Genomic DNA, 11,701 nt, shown 5'->3' on the forward strand with positions numbered 1-11,701 from the left:
CTATGTATCCTCTCTCCCTCATCAGCAAGGCCCTGTGGTCCCATGTTTTGGTTCTCTGTCTCTTCTGACTCATCTTGCTCAACATAATTGGTCTCTCTTCGAATACTCGGAGTTCCTTGATCTGTACAATGTTGGATTTCATTTTGTGTCTTCTCCCGGATTTGAACAAGAATGGTCAGAGGCCACCCACGCTTTAGAGCTGCTTGCATATACTTCTGCCAGTCATCAGTGTTGTGTATCATCATTAATTCCCATAATTCACTTTCTACCTCCCAATTAACAAGAGACTAGACATTGATCACATGTGTCAACGGATCAACATGGAACCCACGCTGCAGCCACTTACATATGGAACCAAAACTCCTTTCCAGAGGTTTATCTATGCCGCTAGATGTGCGCTTAAAGGCAGAAAGATCTACTCCATTTGGCCCATACATAACATTGTATTCACCATAAAATACTTGAAACTGCATCTTGCTCGACATATCTGTATATCACATAATACTTATCGAGTTATAATCTTTACTTCACTACCTTATTCAATAATCCGTAAAAACTAAGTATGAAATTCAATTACAACGTATAAGTATTCATAACTACGTGATGACACTCAAATTCTATACTGCATAAATGGTTCTACTAATTTTCTAAACTAATTTACTACTACGTAACTAACTAAAGTATCATTGAACTCCTACTTAAATGGTTCTACTATAGCACTAATTAAATCAAATTACTCATATTAAAATACATAGTACTTAAATATAATAATATTTAAACTAAATGTACTAACCTGCAGATCACAAGTGCTGAATCCGGCAGGGCTTCGCCGCTTTCCTTCTCCTCACTCCTCTCTTTTTTTCTGGATTTTTGGTGGAATTTTCGGGCTCAAATGAGGAGGGAAGGGGAGGGCTTGAGGTTATATAGGGGGTACCCCCGGTCGCCCGGGGGGGCGACAGGCCCCCCTGTCGCCCGCGGGGGTGGGGGGGCGACAGGCCCCCTGCCGCGCCCGTGGCCTGGGCCAGCGGCGGTCGCCCGTGGGCTGGGCGACAGGCTCCTATCGCCCCCCAATGGCGACAGGTTTTTTTTCCAGGGACCTGATTGCGAATTTGAAAAAAAAATTCACTTAAGGCCTGTCGCCCTATGGGGGCGACCGGGGATATTTTTGAAATATTTCAAAACGGACATATATTTTTGAAATTTTAATTTTTAAAAAATATAAAAATGAAAAAACCGCGTCTGGGACGGGGGCCATCAGCAGCGCTCGAACGGTCCAGGAGGGGTGCCGCGCAGACGGCCCAGGCGGAGGCACACAGGCCCACGCACAGCCAGGAGCGCCAGCAGGCTGAGCTCGCGGAGCAGGCCGCTCGGCTCAGGAAGCCAGCAGCACATGGGCTGATAGCAGCCCAGCAGCAGTCTTGCGTGCGGCCTGCAAGAAAAAAAAAACAGCACACAGTAGCAGGCAGGCAGGCCACGTTGGGGACAGGCTGAGGCAGGCAAGCGGACCCGAGCGTGAGTTGGAGCAGGCCTGGAAGCTCTGCACTCGGTCCACCAGCAAGCGCGGTTTTTTCTTTTTTATATTTAAAAAAAATTAAAATTTCAAAAATATATGTCGGTTTTGGAAAATTTCAAAAATATACCCCGGTCGCCCTATGAGGGGCGACAGGGCTCAAATATAATTTTTTTTTCTTCAAATTTGCAACGAAGTCCCTGGAGAAAAAAAAGAGGGGGGGGCCTGTCGCCCCCCAACGGGCGACAGGCCAGTGGGCCCGCCAGGGGGGCCGGTCGCCCCTCCTGCGGGCGACAGGGGGGGCCTGTCGCCCCCCCCCCCTCCACGGGCGATCGGGTCAACGCACCTATATAAGGCCTCCCCCTCATTTCCTCCTCTTATTTGACCTCAAAAAATCCAAAAAAATCCAGAAAAAAGAGAGGGGTGAGAAGAAGGGAAGCGGCGAAGCTCTGCCGAATTCCGCACTTGTGGTCTACCGGTAACTTTCGTATAAATTCGTTGATATTGTATAACAATTTAATTTAATTAGCAGATTAGCTGAATTAGATTTGGTGCTTTAGAACACCGGTTTAGTATTACAATTTGAGTACTATTACAGACTTTTTCAAATAAAATAATTATATATTACAATAGAATTATGATAGTACCTTATTGATATTGCAGTATAAGACAATAGAATTATAACAGTACCTATATTTTCACGCATCGATTTGGTATACGATATGTGCATTACTTAAATTATGGTTTGTTATTTGGCGCACCACACTATAGCGCCAATGTCTTCGTCAGGATCAACCTACATTCCGTGGAGCAAGTGTAAAGCCACCGTACCCAAAAGAATTGATGTGCCAATGTGCTTCTGCGGTTCGTTATGCAAGTTCATGCAATCTGAGGTTTTAGGAGATGACTACGGCATGAGGTTCTTTATGTGTGAGAACTACGAATATGATCCACCTAAGCGATATGGCAAAGACCGGGCCAAGGTAGCAGGACAACATACGCTATTTTTCTATATGACCTAACATTGAGTTATGATTCTAACTTGTGTTGGACAAAGTCTCCTCCGCCTCTTTGTGATTTTATGCAGTGGTTCGACACCGTGCAGTCGCAGCAGGCAAAGGACATTGTGGAACAAAAAGCAAGATGGGCTGCAGAACGTTGGCGCCGAATGAAGCACGAGGAACAGCAAGAGGAGAAGCGCAACAAAGAGCAAGAAGAGATCCGCAAGAGGATGGAGGTGGTGGATCGTAAGGCGGCGGCCGAACGTGAAGCTGACAGGGAGAGAAAGCGAGAGAGGGCACGCCGTGCGAAGGAAGCCGGGCTCGAAGCAATTAGGAAGGGCAAATATCCTAGGTGCACTCAGTAGAGTAGTACCATGTAATCCCGATATTTTACATTCCATAAGGCATGGTAGGTTTAGATGCAACAAGAAATTATCATGTCGCGTGCACATGCCACTGCAATTAGTTGTTTATGTTTTAAGTTGAGAGCTTAACTCTGTGTGTTGTAGCCTTTACCATTAATTTGCAGTTGTAGCCGGGAGTCTATGAATTCTTTGAACTTTTCCTTAATATTTTCGGAGCTTTTCATGTCACTAGAATACTAAAAAACACACATTAATATAATGATAAGTATTAAGAACTAAGAAATATATCAGGATCTGCTGCTAAAAAGCTCGAATAGCTCAAAATAGGAACCATAGTGTATCTAGCTGCGAGTACGACATCACATGTTGCCACTGCTCAGCACGGCGATCACGGGTTTCCCAAATGTCGCATTCTTTGCCCAGACATACGTGACATGTTTAGCAGTGCCCTTCCACCATTTCAAAAAGATGTGACAACACGGCAACCACTCCAGCTCACCTTCAAAGCAGTCTCTTTGGCGAGGACGACGGACTTGTCATTCTACAGCGAAGGTCTGTGGCGTGTAGTGGGGAAGGCGGCATCTAGGCGCGATCGACCGAGCGGCAATAATGCAATGCTGTGAGTCTGCATGCACAGAGATGCATCGAGTAGTCATTTCGAGAATCGAATCTAGCCTTTTCAGTGTTAGGTCAGCTAGCCTCTTCACTGTGTTGTCATGTAGGTTTTTTAGGTGCATTTACACTCCACACTCCGGGTATCAGACCTTTGTGCGCCTATAAATACTCCCAAGTTTGTGAACTCCCAGCACAACTCAAACATCAAACCTCATTGTATACCCAATGTCTGGAGGTGGGTCTAGCGGGAAGAATTACTATGGTTTTGGGAAAGGAAAAGGGGGAAGAAAGGGAGACCCCATAATATGGGAGGGGCCTCTTGGACCTGATTCCTTTCCGGAACCAGTGTTTAAGTTTCCGCCACAGCACAAGAGTGAATTTACCAATGAAACTCCTCTTCGACAATACGATAACCGTAGAGAACCGTGACCAAAATGCAGACATGGTGAGGACTGCTTAGTGCAGATGTGCACCGACGGGATGGATGGCGGTCGGCGTTTCTTTAAATGTCCACACGCATGGGTAATACTTGGTTGTTTCATTTCTTTATCTTCAATGAGACACCTTACATGGAATTTGTTTTGCAGTCTTCCGATGCTCCAGAAAACTGTGGTTTTACTATGTGGGTAGATCATGCACAAATTGATTCTGTTCAGGAGTTCATCGAGTACCTCCAGATAAAGATCTTTGATCTGGAATGTAAGGTGAACCATTATGAGGAAGTGAGCGAGGGTAACAAAGACGACGAAGTTGATGATACCAGCAATGCAGCCGGTTCACAGGATGAACCATGCACTATTCCTTACTGCAACTGCCCTTATCACAAGAAGAAGGGCCATGCGCCTCCGGCACCACCGCCTGCACCACCTGCAATTGGTGGATACTGCGGAGAAGGCTCAACGCAGTTTGCTACGTGGGGGTACGGCTACTAGGACTACCCTAGTGCTAGTGACATGCTGCATCATTGTGTTTATTCTGTTTTTTTAAATTACCTAAGGCATGTTAGGTTAGTCCGGAATCTTTTTACCGTAGTTTGCAACGGGTTCTGACATGCCACTGCATGTGTGATGTGTGTTTCATTATCGTTGTATTATGATGTAAAATTTGGTGGTTCACATTACGTAATGCATTTCTTAGTTTTTATTTCTTATCGTTATATTAATTACATGTGTGCTTTTAAGTTACCTGTAGATCAGGAGTACACAATTCGGCAGAGCTTCGCCGCTTTTTTTCTGAATTTTTAGGCTCAAATGACAAAGGGAATGGCGGCGAATGGTGGCCAGGGTTTAAGTGGGTTTGCTTGGACTATGCTATTTCTGAATAATATTTTCTATTTCATAGGAGATCTTGGTCCCTTATTTGTTATAGTTCTAGCATTAACCGGTCTGGAATTAGGTGTAGCTATATCACAAGCTCATGTTTCTACGATCTCAATTTGGCATCACAAGCTCATGTTTCTACGATCTCAATTTGGCATCAGGGGACCCTGTCGCCCCCCCCCAACGGGCGACAGGGGCCTGTCGCCCCTGGGGGGGCGACAGGGGCCAGGACGACAGGGGCCTGTCGCCCGTTGGGGGGGCGACAGGCCCCCCTCTTTTTTTTTCTCCAGGGACTTCGTTGCAAATTTGAAGAAAAAAAATTACATTTGAGTCCTGTCGCCTCCCCATAGGGCGACCGGGGTATATTTTTGAAATTTTCCAAAACCGACATATATTTTTGAAATTTTAATTTTTTTTTAAATATAAAAAAGAAAAAACCGCCGAGCAAGCATCAAGCCGTCTCCGTTTCTCTGCACATACTCCTACTATTTGTTCCATGCTCTCATGAATAGATTAGTGAGTTATTTATTTTTTAAAACACGGTACGAAAGCATACTCTCATAAACGTACGCACACTCACCCTATAAAACTAGTTAATTAAATTTGTGTGACTAATCTCTACTACTCTTTGCATGATTAATTAACTTGTGTTAATTTGTTCTAGTTCTTGCTGGTTAATTTTTGCATATTTAGTTAAGTGATTTTAATCCTGGCTTACTTGGTGACGGAAGTTTTTTTTAGTATTTCTGGAAAAACTTTCTATGCCTTGGTAAATGATCTCTTTCCATTTTGTGTTGTGCTTTGTTTGAGTAGATACTTTTTGCTTACTTTCACTTTGCGTCGAGTTTTTTCTAACTTTTTCTGAAATTAGCTCGTCACCAGTTAGCTTCTATCACCTTAACATTTTGAAAAGAGGCATGTCCAGTTGAATTCAGAATATGGTGCTAGTTCTACCATAGAAGTTTTTAAGATATTCGCTCTCTCTAGTCGCCTATTCTGATCGTACAGAGACAGAAGTATTAGAAAATTATAATAAATTTGTCAAGATTCTATCATTCGCAGCAGATCCAGGCATTTCTATATGTCATTTTGTGCACCGCTCGGCCAGCTGCTAGAATATCCACGATAGTAAAATTAATTTGCACCGTTTCGACGGTCCGTATCACTGCCTCACCGAATTGGCTGCCCCTGGAGATCTCCAGATTTTTCTTCTTTCGGGGAGTGGTCTCACCCCACACCCCTGTCTCCGTCTTCTCCCTGCCCCCGACCCACCTCCGCCTCGATCTCCTCGCCGGTGCCGCCGTCCATGCACCTGCTCCGCCTCTCGCGGCCCCTGCCCTTCCCGCACCTCCGCCGTCGCCGCTCCCCGCCCAAACCCCTCGCCCTCACCCGCCCGTCGTAGACCCCCCTCGCCTACGCCGACGGCGTCGACCGAAATGATGCTTCGGAGCAGCGAGGAGGCTGCGACGGTGGGCAGGGGAAGCACTATCGCGGGGTTAGGTAGTGGCACGGGCCAACATCGCGGTGGAGATCCGTGACCTGGCCAAGAACGGCGCAGGCGTATGGTTCGGTAACTACGACAATGCTGAGGACGGCGTCGTGGCATACGACTGCGCCGCCAACCGCGTACGCCGATCACGAGCGCTCCTAAACTTTCATCTCTGCATCGTCTCCCAGATCGCCGTGGCCGCGGCCACGACCACTGCCCCTGCCCCCTGCCCCAGCCGTGAAGAGAAGCGGCTGTCCCACGAGCTGACTGTGGGCTCCGACTCTTCTTCCCCTATGTCGTCATCCACTCATCCTCATCCGGGACTCCCAAACGGAGGAAGTGAGAGGAGTCCGCGGCCGCGGCCGCGACTGCGACCATGACCGCACAGGTTCAACCAACCTAGCTACTCTCTCCTCTGACGGCCCAGGTTTGACGCCCAATTCAGCAAAGCCCCAGTTCCTCAATGCGTACTCATGCTTAGATTTTCCATTAGTCCGATTTATTCATGGACGGATGGCAGGATGAAAAAAAGGTTTGCTGGTGTGATTTGGGTTGCATTGATATTCTAGATCGCAGATTAGTTCCTGCACAAATAGCATCTCCAGATCACTGTCATTACAATCAATTTTGATATGATCGTGGATCATAGGCCATGGTGTTCGTTCAGGCTTTAATTTTAGCTCACTGTTGTCATTTGTTTGCTTAATGCTTTGCAGAGCCTATTGAAATTGATGTTAATTTTGCTGCACATATATACTTTTCCCACAGAAAAAAAAGTCCTCTGGTTTAGCTTCTGTTTTCTCAGAACAAGATCAAAAGGGACTTCGTCCTTTAGTTTTTAAATTTGAAATCAGTAGCTCAGGATGGAACAAAAAAAAATTGTCAATCCAAATGAATTCTATAGCATTACAAATAAATGAGCAGTCCTTGTGGTGCGTCTCATTTGATCAAGGCTTGTTTGCTTTAGAACTTCAGGCTTTAGCCTCATGCATCTGATAGGTGAATCTTTTTATGCTTATTTAGGATTTTTTTAGATTCAGCAAGGACCACTGTATCTATTAAATTACCTGTGGTCCTTGATCATATCCATGTTGCAAATTTTTTTTCATGCTAACAAAGCATTTGGATGAAGACTTTCATTCAACTTTTAATTCATCATTTGCAATTGTTAACTTTTTTCCCCACAACTGAAGGCTTCTTGTCGTGTGACGAAGCCTGTACAAGTTCTGATAACATGAGCCACCAAGAATACCTTTTGAGAGGAATCTGTATCACTATACCTATGGTATGTTAAAATCTATACTTGCTGATATACGTGCAATGGGTACAGTTTTCATCAGCTCTATGTTTTGTTCTGATATTGTTCCTTAGTTTCCTTGCATATAGGGTAATTGTGAAAACTGAAAGCTATATCTTCATGCTGTAATTTCTTAAAGTGTTGGCGGTAACTGTATCTAAAATCTGTGCAAAATAGTCCTAGCTTGTATAGCGGATCATGAAGCTAAAGTGCTGTGGCTTGGGTTATTAACTTCTGTGCATACTTTATAGGTTATCTTATTCTTCTGTCGTTTCAGCATCTAGGACTAAAGGATGAAGTGGTGTATATAATTTCTTCTGCTGTTTCAGCATCTACTTAAATGTAGTCTCATCTCTTATTTCCTACAGGTATGCAGGCAGCGTGCTTCGCATATTCAAGGAGGTTGAAATCTTGCATATTCTATTGACAGCTCCGTGTTCAGCAGTGGCTCTGACCCCGATTTGCAAGTGTGAAACCTATAGCACAATTGATCAAGGACTAAATGGATACCTGAAAGTCTCCCTCCCTCCCTCCCTCCCTTGATTGTGTGATGCTGGCTTAAAATGTTTTACAGACTGATATTGTATAACTCCATTGCAGGTGCAACAAACCTCCCATGTGATGCTCTGCTTAAAATGCTTTACAGATACTTTATAGCTCCATTGCAAATACAAAACACAAAGTAATACTATTCTAAATTGTGGCATTTTGTTGGATTCGTTGGTACTGGTCAGATAATAATGCATTTACAGGAAAATGTGCACCGATTGAACTACAAATGAAGGAATAAATAAAGCTTTCATGTTGTGATGTGATAATAAGCCTGTCTCCAGTTTGATCTTACCTACGTTTAATGAATTTCTTATGTTAGGAAGATTTACTACAAGCTGTGTGCTATGGCTAGCAGCAGGAAATATTTGATTGTGATTTGTTCTCTCTTGACTTCCCTAACAATAAGATATGTTATGGTGCTTAGGATGAACAGCGTACCTATATAGTGCATTATTAATTCCCCTACGACATATGTTCTACTTGAACAAAAGGTCTAAGAAGGTAATATGTAGGCACTGCATCATCCATTTTTTTAATACAAGACTGAAAGTTTCAAACTGGCAAATATTTGTTTGTGTTTACTTCAAATTGTTGACTAAAAGCAAGTGTGTCAATGTGTGCATTTACTTAATACTAATTTGCTATATTGACTGATGAGGCGGTGTGCCATAGCTTTTGCCTTTTTCATTATAGTGAATGTTATGTGCAGTGGTCTTAGTGCTTTCTATCAGAACCCTTTCAAAAGTTTAAGCAGGCAAATTTATATTTGTTAACAATCTAATTGGTTTGAATGAATTCTCGATTGCTCTAAGATACAATGAAGTGGGTACATTTACTAGCTCAGTTTACAAATAATATCGCTTCTGACAAAAGCAGTCTTAATGTTGTTACTGCTTGCTAATTGGACTTCAGACAAAGCATTTTGCTACCCTTTTGGATATCCGGGTTTATTTTGACTATTTGTCCAATGCACCTCATAGAATATTACCTCCCTTTAGCCACTTAACCTGGTCCAAATTTTTGAGCACCAACAGCATTATGGACAATAATATTATGGTTGTGTATCAAGCTTGAAAGGCTCATTTAGTTTAAGAGCCCAGAACTCTTTTCTACTTTAGCTCTGTATTGCGCTGAGCTGCTCTACAACGGTTGGAAGGCTGCTACAAAGTTACTGGACTAAACAGCTGCCGGAGAATTTGACTAAACAGCTGCCGGAGAATTTGACTAAACAGCTGCCGGAGAATTTTTCCATCAAAAAGGATATCTCCGACCATTCAAATTAGCATAAAAAAACCAACAGCATCACTATGTTACCGACAGGTATGAACTAAACTAACTGTCTTCTACTTCATGAAAATCATCTCTCCAAAGAATTACAAATGCTATAAACCTACTATCTCCTGTAATATTTATTATTCTGTTCATATAATATAGTTATCAATAATGTTCATACCTTCATGCGTTTATCAGCTTACTTTTACCTTGATCAGACATCAAAGTAATGCCTAACTATGTAACCTATTAGTAATAATCAATCACAAATAAATGCTAATGTCACTTGGTAGTTTAGCTTAAGAAAATGCCAGCGCGCCGAGGCGCGCGCAAAGTACTCGTCCTTTTAGCTAACAAGCATACTTCATACTTGCTAGAAACACCACATAAGAAAGTTTTTATATACCTTTCACAACATGGTTAAAACATCAATCTTTAAAGCCTATGAAGACCCAACACACCTTCTTCTCCTGCGGCCCCGCGTAGGAGCACTGCGGTCGGCGGCGGCGGAGCTTCGGCGGTGCCGCTCCTTAGCGGATTGGGGGCCACAGGTGAAGCGCCCCCTCATAAGAGGAGACTTAAATGTGATACAAAACACCAGTCTCAGGAGGCTGATGCCACATTTATTACATTAGATGGTTCAAAACCGTACAAACCTTGGAGGACACTCGATACATATGATAATAATAATTAACCAGGCTACGACATAACACCAGGTCGCAAACCACATAGGGTCTACTATGGGCTTAGAGCACTGCGACAGCGGAGGCATCTCAACAGGGCCGGTTCCACAGGCGAGGTTGGGTGTAGAACGGTAACCCTACTCGGCGTCGTCTGGCACGAAGTCTGGATTTTCCTCTGTAAAAAGTAAGAGTGGGGTGAGTACAACGTACTCAGCAAGTCCAATCACACCCACGGAGGGGGAATTATATCAGAGTAACATGCATAGGTAAATCAAGGATAAAGATTACGGTTTAATTTGCAGAAAACGATATTTTATGCAGGGGTTTATTTTAAAGAAAGCCTTTATGAAAATCAGTTTCAGGAGTAACACGGAGTTTCAAATTTTAAACTGCTACCGGACTCCCCGTCCGTCGTAGCACACGGCACAACTGCCGGATACAATTCCAAAACAACTCACACCAGCCCATCCCAATGAAACACTAGTTATGTGACCACACCGTAACTCGCCCAATACCGTGGGCACGGCTATTCGAATAGATTCTTAACTCTGCAGAGGTGTGCAACTTTACCCACAAGTAGGATGCCACAACTCGAGCACCGTCGTGTTAAGAGCAAAGTCCTAAGCGTTCTAATATCGATTAACGTCCAAGCAAATTCAGACATTAATCTAGGTGGTCAAGGAATGGTCATCACAAATCAAGGGGGTGGCTATCCAACCGTGTTTTCATGCAAGTAAAACATATGCGACTTTATAAACAGGCCATTGGGTTGTGTTTATAAAAACTAGGACAGAAACATGCATCAAAGGATGGGATTGAACTTGCCGTCTTCATAGCCTTCGGGGAAGTCCTGTCCTTCGGGCTCGGGGTCGTGGAACTGATCCTCGTTCCCTTGCTCGCAGTACTGCTCGTTAGCGGGCTCTCCTTCGTTCACACCGCGGTCTACAGCACACACAAACAAACATCCAATCAATACAAAGATCTATCGTTGAGCTCGAAACGGAAACACATAAAATATGGAGATAGAAGTGGCATCCTTGAGGGGTTTCCTAACAACATGGCCGGAACTAAGTTAAAAGATACTGGGTAAAGTTTCGGGTTGATCAGAGCTCGTTCGATACATGAAATGATAGGTTTTGTAAGGGTTCAGGGGCTAGATCAGGAATCAGGGACCTAGTGGTAATTATTTCTTGAGAAGGCAGGGGCCTAGCTATAATTTCTAGAAACCTTTGGACTAAACTGGAAGGGTCAAGGGTATACTTGGAATTATGTTTTTATGTGGAAGGGTTCACTTGGAATTAGAACAAAGGGCAGGGTTCTTTTTGGAAAAAGGGTTATAAGGGAAAGGGTCCTTTAACAGAATGGGAGGAGAGGGAGGGCCTAAACGCAAAACGGCCACTCATCCCCTTCCTCCCATCGCAGAACAGGGGAAGGGCGCCGGCTCGCCGGTGGCGGCCCGATACGGGCGCGCTGGGCTTGGGCGGCGGCCGGGAGTGAGGGGGAAGGGGAAGGGTGGCGCTCTGGAGGGGATCCCGGCCTCACCTTGGGCTGGCATGGCGCGCAGAGACGGGGCGACGTGGGCCGGCGGCGGCGGGCGG

At 44.4% G+C, this 11,701-nt stretch overlaps 1 long non-coding RNA gene across 1 annotated transcript; it reads left to right on the forward strand.

Annotated features, from left to right (window-relative positions):
- Positions 1-6,002: 6,002 nt before the first annotated feature.
- Positions 6,003-8,303, forward strand: LOC120712419. Its single transcript, XR_005690872.1, has 2 exons — positions 6,003-6,380; positions 6,488-8,303. It is a non-coding gene; the product is annotated as an uncharacterized LOC120712419 (long non-coding RNA).
- The last annotated feature ends 3,398 nt before the right edge of the window (positions 8,304-11,701 follow it).

The sequence above is a fragment of the Panicum virgatum genome, chromosome 6K (assembly GCF_016808335.1).
Source record: "Panicum virgatum strain AP13 chromosome 6K, P.virgatum_v5, whole genome shotgun sequence".
Taxonomy (NCBI): Eukaryota; Viridiplantae; Streptophyta; class Magnoliopsida; order Poales; family Poaceae; genus Panicum; species Panicum virgatum.